Below are 11,797 nucleotides of genomic sequence, written 5' to 3' on the forward strand. Positions count from 1 at the left end.
AATATTTATATTTCACTAACCTCCATCCAGTAAATTCCCCCCTGTGGTTTCAGCTGGGCACGGAATTCTTCCCTTTCTGCCTTTAAGTGTAGCTGAACAACTGTTGCCATGTTCACCCCAGAGGTGGCTGCATTTCAGTGTCGGTTGACCTGGTCCCTGTATATATGATTTGTGGAGTACCTAGGCATATGGAGCATGCAGTGGACTATCTGTAAGATTATTCTTTGTGTTTCTTTCTCTGGATTACATTTTAACTATTTGTCAAGGGCAACTAGAGCTTGAGAGAGTATTGAACTCAAAGTATTAGATCTAAAGGGCAGATTCTGACACACTTAGATTGGGCCTCATTATTTACTGCACCCATTCTCTGCTCAGGCTGAAATCAACAGGACTGCTTACAGGCTGAGCAAAGGGAGGAAGCCGCTGGCCCTATTACTGTATAAGCGCTATGAGAAGGATGCTCCCATATGGTTAGGATGCTAGCTGCAGACCTGGGTTCAATTTCCTGCTCTGCCACAGACTTCTGTCACAGACCCTGGGCAAATCACTTTGGGTACATCTACACTGCAATAAGATCTGCAGCACAGCTCAGGGCTCTAAAACTGGACTCACGGGGGTGGCCTGTGGGGCTATAAAACTGCAGTGTAGATGTTGGGGCTTGGGCTGGACCCCAGGCTCTGCAACGCGGCAAGGGGGAGGGTCTCAGAGCCCAGGCGCCAACCCAAGCCCAAACGTCTACATGGCTATTTTTATCCGCGGAGCCCAAGCCAGCTGACCTGGTCTCTGAGACTTGGTACTGCGGGTTTTTGCTCACAGTGTGAACTGTGGCTCAGTTCTCCCTCTGTAAAAAAGAGATTATAGCACCTCCCTTTTTCACTCAGGTGTTGTAAGGATAAAAGCATTAAAGATTTTGATGTGCTCAGGTACACTGCTTATTGTTCCAAATAAGCACCTACGAGTTCTAGATATCGAATTAGATCATTCCTAAGAAGCTTGTTAACTTTAAATTTAAACTAATCATTCTACAGAGCCAGGAATTTAATTCAGGGCGTCTTTAGCATTAGCTTTGGCCCTCTGATGACTACATCAGTGGCAAATATCATGAATTATATAAATATTATTTAAATGAGTTTTATCAATAATTCCCCTCCAGAATAAAAACCTGTGAACCATGCAAGCCTTTAACCAGCACTCATATAATAGCAGGCTGTCTTGGTTGCCTACCAAGACTACCATGTTGTCTTGGTTCCTGCTGGCTCATTACAATTTATCCAAATATTTCATGTAATAGTAGTGTGCCTGCTGATGATGAGTGTTTACATTGGTAGCTGTTGCACAGGCAGCCTCTGAAAGGAGGAAAAACCTGTTCCTCGAACTCACCCCCATCAGTTCACAGTGTTGCTGGGATAATTATTGAATGCACACAAAAGTAGCATATACATTTTTTCCTGCAAATGAACTGTAGTTGATGTCGATTTTGTTTTCTGTTTACCATTCCCCAATAAGGGCAGCTCCTCTGCGGCTTGAAATGAGACAAATAGGGCTGAACCAAACTGACTTTGTTTTCTTCATAAAAACTCTATGTACAGAAATGGACACTGAGTATAATGACATATTTTGCGTGTGAGCAGCAGGTGCAAGTAAATATGTTTTTTTTTCTATTTTTAACTGATATGTGACAAAGAAACGATGTTTAAATGTCACTTTCCATGGTTTTTTGTGTGTGCATATAATTATATATTCGAACTTGCCAAGAAGCTACTCACTGAAGTTCAAATTTACATAGTAAAGTTGTGCATAACAAGACAAACAAGATACAGTCTAGCATTCTTCTCCATACATCTAGGCTGCCTCCACCCAGCAGTTACACTACCAACAAATGAATGTTTTCTGCTTTCTTGAGTTCACATAAATAGCTGTAAATTCCTATAATTAACTACAATAAGTCACTCCCCAGTATTAAAACAAAGACGTGTTTGTTTATCGGTTGTACTTGCATCCACCACTCTTAACATCACAGTGTCAACCTACGGTTTTTTTGCTGTGTTAAACAAAGCAGAAATCCTCCTGGTGTGCAATGCCAGAGTCCCAAGAGCAGCTTCTAATGCAGGAGAACCGGTCTGTTGTCTTCTGAATGGCGCATTTCTCTAGTGATGGCAGGCAGTTCCCCCAAAAGGCAGTGAGGGCAGCTGTGGATGCTATCAAAATAAGGTTAATAAAAAGATACCTACCTGTCACATTCCTAGAAATAATGCCACTCTCACAGGGAATGTTGATAACACCCTGTAAGTTTCACTGTGAGGTTTTTATTTAATCACATGGGATCAAGTTACTAAATCTGATGTTGGTGGTCGGGCTGGTCAAAAAATTTCAATCTAATTTACATAAAACTTGGGTTTTGACTAAATGAATTTTTTTTCATGAAAAGTGTCTACTTTTCTTTGGAAATTTTCAAATTATATTGCCCCAATCCCCAAAAATTTGATTTCCTTGTGCTGCCACATTGATGTATGGGAGTTGTACTCCAGTGGTTTCTTGTCCCCATTTATCTTCTGTGGGGTGGGTTCCCTGGCTGGACTACATCTCCGATTCTGTACCATGGCCATGGACTCCCATGTTGCACTCTCTTTCCTCTCCAGGAGGGGAAACTGATGCAACACAAGAGAATGTAGTCTGTCCAGGGAGCCCAGCCATAGAGAATGGGAGCATAAACACCCAAACTACAACTCCCATGAGGCATTGCAGCAGCTTTTCCAACTTGAAACAGTTCCGTTTTGTTTAATTCTTTTCTGTGGGAGAAAATAAACCCATTTTCTGACCTAACTGGCAGACTCTTCATCAGCCAATGTCTGCATGGGAATAGGAGCTACTGTAGCCAACAGTGGCTACAAGTTGCTCTGCTATTACTAAATGACCTTGTGGGTTTTTTCTTCTCTAGTCCCTGTTGTAACCTTCTTTCCCCACCTTTCTCCCCAGCACACAGTCCAGCTACTTGTGCTATGAGCTTGGGAGAGGTTTTGCCCCTAACTGAAAATGGCTATAGCACCGAAGTGAAAACTTGCTGGAAGAGAGTAATGTTTCAAGGGATGGACTCAGTTTGCTCATGCCTCGGCTCAAGAGAGAATTATCTTCGCATTATATTTAGCTGACTTTAGATGGGCCATTTTAATTCATGGAGTGCAGGCCAAAGAAATTATTACAACATTTGTGGCTACTGATTTTTGGCTGTCCTGACTCACCAAATTAGCATGATTTCAAAATAGAATGTGAAGCCATTTGTTTACAATGTGACTTGGTTCCTTTGGTAATTAAAGAAAAGTCTGATACTCAGGTCTAATAAGCAGCTACTATGTGTACATAACCACTACTTTTTCCATATGGATTTTCAATATGTATAATTATGATGCATGAACAACACAGTGCATGGATTACACAGCACGTTATTTTTTGGCTCTACAAATGCCTATTGACTCCATGGACCAAACAGCTACGAAGATGCCATTAAGGTCTTTCATGCTGATAATTTGTGTATTAAAGACCACTGGGGCTAACAATAGGTCAGTAGAACAATAACAGTTTTACTGAGTGTCTTACTAAAGCACAGGGCTGAGATTTTATTTTTTGTTCCAGACAGAGGAAAATTAAAAACAGACAACAATTTTGATAGTGATGAAAACAAGTTAGCTTGCAAAACTCTTGAAAGAAACTGCAGCTCTTTACCTGATGGGATTTGGAAACTTCCCCTTAACCTGTCGTGGAAAAAGATTAAGATTATATTAGGTGCTGTGTTTATAAGCATAGCAAGAGAAGCCCCTGCCCAAAACTGCTTACATTTTGATAAGGCAAAGGATGAAAGAAAGGAATTATTATTCCCACTTTACAGATGGGAAACTGAGGTGCAGAATGATTAAAAGAGACTTGCTCAGGTCACACAGGGAGTCTGTGGCTGAGCTGGGCATTGAACCTGCAATCCTGAATCCCGGTTCAGAATGCTAACCACAAGCCTTCTCAATGTCAGGAACAAGTGATGGAGGAACTGCAAACCATTTAATGGAGCTGAGCGGAAACAAGAAAACACTTTTTTCATGCAAAAATCATTTTTGTTGCACTCTTTTGAAAAGATCAAGATTTCATTTATTCAGTATTTCATCAAGGATTTGTTTTTAGAATTTTTAGAATTTTCATTTTGGGGACTTCTTCAGTTTTTTCCTTTTCCCCCCACCCCACCCCTTTTTCTGTGTTGCCTTTAAAAATGATTGTCAGGAGGGGCAGAAGAGGAGGAGACAAAGAAGAATGATAAACGGAAAACCAGTATTCCAGTGAAAACCAGAACACTTCCCAAAACATGTTTATTGAGAAAAAGTGAAGAAAAAATGGCATTTGCCAACAAATTTCCATATAAAAAGTTTCAGCCAGCTCTGTTGTAATTCCACAAACCCATGAAAGGCAAAATCCCAATTCCTCATTTACTATGGCTGTGTCAAGGTCTAATAATAATTGCATAAAAGAGGCTATGGGGCCTTCAGGATTGGTGTCCAGCCCTACTACTGCTACTACTTCTTCCACTTCTTCTTCCATGGGCTGTGGTAGTCCAAGGAAAGCTTCATCAATGCCTACATGAATCAGTGCACCAGAGAGTTAAAATCCTTAAGGGCTGGATTTCAATTTGCAACTAAGGTTCCTTCCATTGCAAATGTGATTTATGTCCACTTTAAAACCCCTTTACACTTCCAGAGCAAAGTGGCCTTAGTGTAAATGAGAATCAGGCTTTCAACTCCACAGGAAAAGATCATATACCTGGGGGCTGCTGACTTATTTCCACTGGACTGAAGAGAGAACAGTGTGCATCCTTGACCCACCAACTCCTCCCCTTTGATCCGCCCACTTTCTGTCCCCTCCATCAGGGCAATCCCAGACTGAGCAAAGAGGCCTCCAGAGGGGCAAGACTGAGCCCTTCCGCTGTAAATCTCACGGATGTCTGGGCCAGAGGAGATCACTGTAATAATTCATGGACCTGTATAATGCAGACTATGGCACTGAGCTCTGGGATTCCTGCATCAAACCCAACAGCTTGTTTTTCTGTATAGCCTATCTTCTCTAAATAGAGTTGTTGCCTCTACGCATAGATCTAGGGCAGCCATCTAGGCCAATGTTGTTTTTAGCTATAAGCTCTGACCTGGGATAAAAACATCCTAGGTGGATGCTTCTTTTTTCTGCCTTTTATTTTAATTCCAAGTCCAGGTTTCGCGCTCTTTTCCAGGAGGCAGAATAGCAACATGGAAGTCTGGGAACACACACACTCTTTTCAACTCCAAGCTTACACAAGGACTGACCTGTTTTGCACGCATTTAGTACGAGTGTCATAGATGACTGAAAAAAATACCAGCAAGCACAGAATGCAAAGAAACCCGAATTAAAATAGTATATTTCAAAATACCACAGAGCTTCATTTGTCTGTAATCCTGTTCTACTTAATGGAACCCCTTGCGTCCAATTTGCCTTATAGTTTTATTAATCTTTGTGATTCTCCTTAATGATCCTGCCATAAAGACATCATAGCACATGGCACAAGGACAATGCACATAAAAAGTTAAGAAGGCATTTAACTACCAGTCATTGATTAGTGCTCTTGATGAGTTTAAATACTACATGGGAAAGGGCTTTCTATCAAATCCAAATGGCTGCAAATGCATTAAGCTTAATGAAATTCAAGATTTGGGTGTGGGGGTTGTTTTTTTTTTTAGGTTTTTTTTTTGAAGGAAGTGTCCTTGCTATGAGCATGAGCTGCCACTGTCCAACCTTCTGCCCCTGGTCAAATGAAAAAGAATGACAAATGGATAGGTGCATGGCCCAAAAGACTCCCAACCTGATTCTCATCCCACTTACACCAGTGTAAATCAGGAGCAGCACTGCGAAAGTCCGTGAATTGCACAGGTGTTTGTGTAAGTGGAATCAGTCAGGCCCATGTGATTCTCATCCTCCGGCTTTACAGGAGTCATTCCTGATAGAAACTGTATTCAGAACTTGTGTTGGGTTTGCTCCAAAGCCCACTGATGTCAATAGGAATCCTTCCACAGTCTCAATGTGTTTTGAATCAGACCCACAGCACTTTTCATCATAAACTTCATCCTAGACTACAAAGGAGTGGTCTCATTGCCCCCAGTTTCTTGATGGGGGAAGATGAGAGGAAAAGAGAGGCTAAGAGACTTGCACATTGTCACAAACGAGGCAAGCCCCAGGGCCTGTCTACTGCACCATTCTGCCTGCTTGTTGGGAGAGTAGATGTGAGTGCAGAGCCAGGCATCTTGTCTCTTCCTCTGCCAGCCACCACCATTGTCACATCACCTTCTGCTCCTTAGCTTGATCGTCAGCTGGTACACCGAGTCTCTCCAGGGTATCTTGTGCCATAAGTTCTGTCAGGAACATTTGATGGGATACAGACCTGATTTCATCTTTCAAGTCAGAATATTGGGCCTGGCTGCTATGCCCCCCTGAAAGAAAGTGCAGCATAGTCCCTCCTTCAGGCCTGGCCAGCTCTGATAGGTAGCACAAAGGGACTAGAGAGCCAGGGCCTCACCCTCTGCCCCCACCTCCTTTTAGACAGCTACAGGGGGGTTGTTAAAGAGCAAAAATTATTCTCTGGTGGGATTCAGGCTTTTGTGTAGGGATGCAAGAGGAGATCATAGAATCATAGAATATCAGGGTTGGAAGGGACCTCAGGAGGTCATCTAGTCCAACCCCCTCCTCAAAGCAGGACCAATCCCCAATTTTTGCCCCAGATCCCTAAATGGCCCCCTCAAGGTTTGAACTCACAACCCTGGGTTTAGCAGGGCAACACTCAAACCACTGAGCTGTCCCTCCTTCGGTATGCCTACCCAGCAAAGAAAAATCTGCAGCTGGCCCACACCAGCTGACTCAGGCTCACAGGGCTCGGGCTGTGGGACTGTTTCATTGTTGGGCAGACTTCTGGGCTCGGGCTGGAGTCCAAGGGTCCCAGAGCTCAGACTCCACCCTGAGCCCAGAAGTCTATGCAGCAATGAAGCAGCCCTGTGAGCCAGAGTCGGCTGGCACAGGCCAGCTACGGGTTTTTTCATTGCTGTGTAAACAAACCCCTGGTGACTAAAACTGGTATTTGGGTTGTGTCCATGTTTACAGTAGTTCTAGTTCTGGAACAGCAGTTTAAGATCTGTGCAGGAAAAACTCAGTGGTTATAGCATTGGGAGAGGATAAGATGGGAGGAATCTAGAGTCAGTCGCTACCCCCAAAGTGCTTACAATCTAAATTGACAAGACAGACAAAAGAAGTATTGCTCTTCTTGTTTTACAGATGACAAACTGAGACACCTAGTTTGAATGACTTGCTAAAGGTCACACGAGAAGTCATCTGCAGAGCCAGGAACTGAACCTAGATCTTCTTAATTACAGTTCAGTAGCTTAACCACAAGACCATCTTCTCTCGTGTGCTTTTGGTTTTTGCCCGAAATTTTTCGTGAAAACACAAGACCATTTTTAAGAAATCTGGTAGTTTGTCATGAGAAAGCTGTTCTTCTCCTGCAAAAATGGCAAATGTCTATCTTGGAAAAATTTCCCCCAAGAGAGGTAATTTCATCATCCAGAAACGTGAAAGTTAGACTTGCACAGTCGTAGTCAGTGCAAGATTTTGCTGTCACTTCTTAAGAGATTGGAATTTAGTCTTTAGTTTCCAAGCTTGTTCTCCTCTGGCCTCCAGACTTATTTAATTGACAGTAGTTTGCATGTTGGTTACTGCACATGTTTTGTTTGGCACAATCTTTCCCAAAACCTTTCCATAAAACTAAAAATATAACACTCTGTACAAACCACTCCATTTCCCCAAAGAGAAAAACTTATTACTGTAACTCAGGAAAATATGTTGTCAGGTATTCATTTTAACTTCAGCTTCTGACATAAAATTCTCCAAAACAAAAAAATCTGGAACATGCAATTAAAATGATTGCAGGTGTACAAAATGCCTGCCTCCAAGCAAGGATTTTAATAATACATTGAAACCTTTATTTCTGATTCTTGCAAAATATACAATTACATCCATACAAGCTGCTATTGCATCACTTCTTTGGTTGATGGAGAACACGTTACTTACCAATCAAACTGAAGGAAAATGCTATTTCTATTACAAGGCATGATATTTTTGTGATTCTTATTTAATCCAACAGAACAATAAGCGATCCACTACATTGAATTGAAAATGACACACACTTTCCTAGTCAGATTGTATTGACTATTGATTTATCATCCCCTAGAGAGGTCTAGGAGGTAGTTAACATTCCAGTGTTACAATTAATTAATTAATTAACCTGCTGTTAATTAACTCTTTCAGTACTGTATCCTCAGTCTAAGGATGTAAAAGGCTTGATGCTGCAAGACCTTCTTCAAGCACTACAACTACATATTACAGCAGCCTGCAATTATTTTTTATGGCAGTATTCTTCATTTCTAGTGTTTAAAAGAAAAGCAAGAGTCTCATGACATCAAAGTCTGTGTGAGTGAGCCCATTTGAAATTATATGATCTTTCCATCTCTGGAAGGATGCTACCTTCTCGTGTTCTAGAGAGTCACCCTAACTATACCACAAACTCACAGCGGTGCTTAAACAGGACATCTTTCAGACTACAGACACCACTGCCTAGCCTGCCCAGACATTCTAAAGGATATTTTTAAATGTACCAAAAAAGAACCTGTGACAATGCTGACTTTTACAGGAATATAACCAACAGCTTGCGCCTACTACAGAGAGCAGATCAAATGCATCCCTGATCTAACTCTTGTAGATGTTATGTCCTGAAGATAACATTACCAGTACATCACTAACTTTCAGCATATGGAAGTCCTTGTTAATTTGTTTTGTGAACTTAAAAAAGGAAATGGTGGTTCCCATCATTGGTCTTCCTACAGCTCCTCCTTTTATAGAGAATGGTATTTATTTAGCACGCTTAAGGGGGGGTGGGTGCTTTACAAACCTGTAGGAAGCCAACTCCCTGCCTCAAGGAGCTTACAGTCTAAGGCCCTGATACTGCAACGGGATTTCAGTGAGGTTCCATGTAGTTATAAAGAGTCCATCTGTGTATATCTGGGCTTAAATAATAATAATAAGCAAATATAGGACCCTATCCTGAAAACATAGATGTAAATAAAGATGGGGCTTCAGCTTTATTCAAATATGTAAGTGCTAGTGGGAACGAGCCCTTAGATCAGATGGGGATGCTCAATGGTGAAATGGCACTGCTGTGTAAAATAAATGACTCTCTCTATATATGTAAATAGTTAACAAATAAGTCACCAGTAGATGGTGCTCAAGAACATGTAACATTGTTCCTGGGTTTTGTGGACCAATAACTCTAGTGCACTGCAGATGGCTTCCTGTGTGTAACTCTCCACCTGCAGCAGGGGGCAGGACAAAACAAAAATTCTCTTCCTTTTCTTTTTTAAACAGTTAATTGCTTCCACTTCTGATTCCTGACAAATTATCTTTGACAGAAATCTTTAACCCTTTCCTATGCTACTTCTTGGGTTTCATTTTGAAACCTTTCTTTATCTTTCCGTGCCCTCAGAGCATCCACCAGTTTCCACCATTTATTTCGATCTTGTGCTGGCCCATTCAGCCTTCCAAGTGTCATGTGGATGGATTTAGTTTCTTTCTGTGTAGATCTGTTTAAGGTTTCTTTAGGTTACCCTCTTTCTCTCTTTCCAGCTGGTGTCTATGTTACCACTTGGCATGGAAGCCATGTTGGTGGCATGCTTAACACATGTCCTAGATATATCCATCTTCTTGCCATGTTTGATGTTTTAAGGTGGTACGCTCCGCTTAGAATTTCTGCTGTGTAAGAAACTCTCTCTAATAGACTCTGACAATCTTCCTCAGGCACTTACTTTGGAATGAGTTGGTCATCTTAACAATTGTTGTGGATCTCCATGACTCTGCTCAATAAAGGAGGCCTGTCATGATGATAGTGTTAAAAAATTGGTATTTTGTGTATCAGTGCGGATCATGTTACTTTCCAAATCCTTTCAAGTTCATGAAAGTTGTTTGCTGCTTTTGATATTTGTTGCTTCATATCTAGCACGGTGTCATCATCATTGCACATCTCAATCCCCAGACCAGTAAAATGACTTACTACTTCTCCTTCCACTGTCTACTCTGATGGTTGCTTTAGGAATATTGATAGCCATTTATTTGGTCTCCCCCTTGTTCGTGAGCAAATCAACTTGTTTACCCGTGTCTACCAAAAGTTGGGTCTTTTCTTCCAGAAAGTCATATGATAAACTGCACAAGTCAATGTCATTAGCAAAAACAAAGTCATCCCATTCTATTTTATCATTTATCCATACAATTCCTCTGTTGCTTTCTGCGGTTACTTTTTTCAGGACATAGTCAATGACCAGTGCAAACGATAGTGGGGATATAATACACTCTTGCTTTGCCTTGCTCCAATGCAAACCATTAACTGATGTTGATGACCTTCTCCGGCTGCACGTACAGTATTATCATATAGGTCTCTGATTATGCTAGTTATTTTTCTGGTATTTCACAGTATGCCATCATTGTCTCTATGTACGCTGTCAAAAGCCTTCTGCAAATGTATAACATTTATCAGAAGAGGTGCTTGCCACTCTGCACTTTGTTCTATAATATGTCTGAAGACAGCAATCTGGTCTGTACATGATCCCAGTGGTCTAAAACCTGCTTGCTCCTCTCTGAGTTGAAGGTCTATATTTCTTCATATGTTCCAGGATGATGTTACACATAGTAATGTGATACCTCTCCAGTTACTGCAGTCGGTAAGGTCACCTCTCTTTGGCAATTTTTCTATAAAGCCTTTCTTGCACTGGGTTGGATGGCTCTGCTTCAAACCCTTGCTTGTTCTTAATTAGCTAAGGCTAAATTATTTATGCCTTTAGAAACAGCCCTGCATAAGGCATATGGTGAAGCAGTAGCCCTGGGAGGCACTAACCCAAATAGTCTTCTGAGGCACAGCTCCCCTCGTACTCCTTTCCTACCCTGAGGGGAATAATCTGCTATGGCCCTCTACAGGTTGGCAGCATGCTCTCCTCTTTGTGTCCGGCCTGTTCCAGTTGCTGGCATGTAGAAGTGGACTGATGGCTACTACTTCCTCCCTCACCCATTTTCATGAGGCACAGGAAGTATCTGATGTACATCCCCTTGCAGTGCAAGCCATAAGCTATGCCCGTTTAAAGTGACCACACAGGGGAAGATGGGGAGGGCTTTATCCCCTGCATGGCTGCATTAGCCACAGCACCTTTCTGATTCATCACTGTGACAGCTAAGTACGGTGTCACTGGATCTTATCCCCTAGTAGCAGCATGGCATGCAGTAACAGAAATGCATAAGTTAAAAAAGTCAGTTTCCCACAGAGATAAAATCATTGTGAGCTTAGGAGGCAGGAGCGGATTCAGTCTTTGAGTGTAACTGCTCTATCCTTTTTCCATTTTTTTTATTTCTTTGCAAATGAACTTTGAAGTGAGAGTTTATCATCCTACCTCTTTGGCAAGTAAGTTTTTAAATGTTCAAGTGATGTGCAATTTATTAGGAATCATGGCTTCTACTTTTTTCTTCCGCTTGGGGGTAGAAAACAACTAATGATCATTGTTACCTATCCAAGATCTATGCAGAATTTCAGTGTCTTTCTAGCTTTACGTACACTTTTCTGGGCTTTTGATACACAAGACTGTGATTCCACGATTTGACCCTTCTCTTATACCACGCACCATTTTATTTTGTAGCAAACTTTTATAGCAAACAA

This window comes from Chelonia mydas, chromosome 12 (assembly GCF_015237465.2).
Source record: "Chelonia mydas isolate rCheMyd1 chromosome 12, rCheMyd1.pri.v2, whole genome shotgun sequence".
NCBI classification, from domain to species: Eukaryota; Metazoa; Chordata; order Testudines; family Cheloniidae; genus Chelonia; species Chelonia mydas.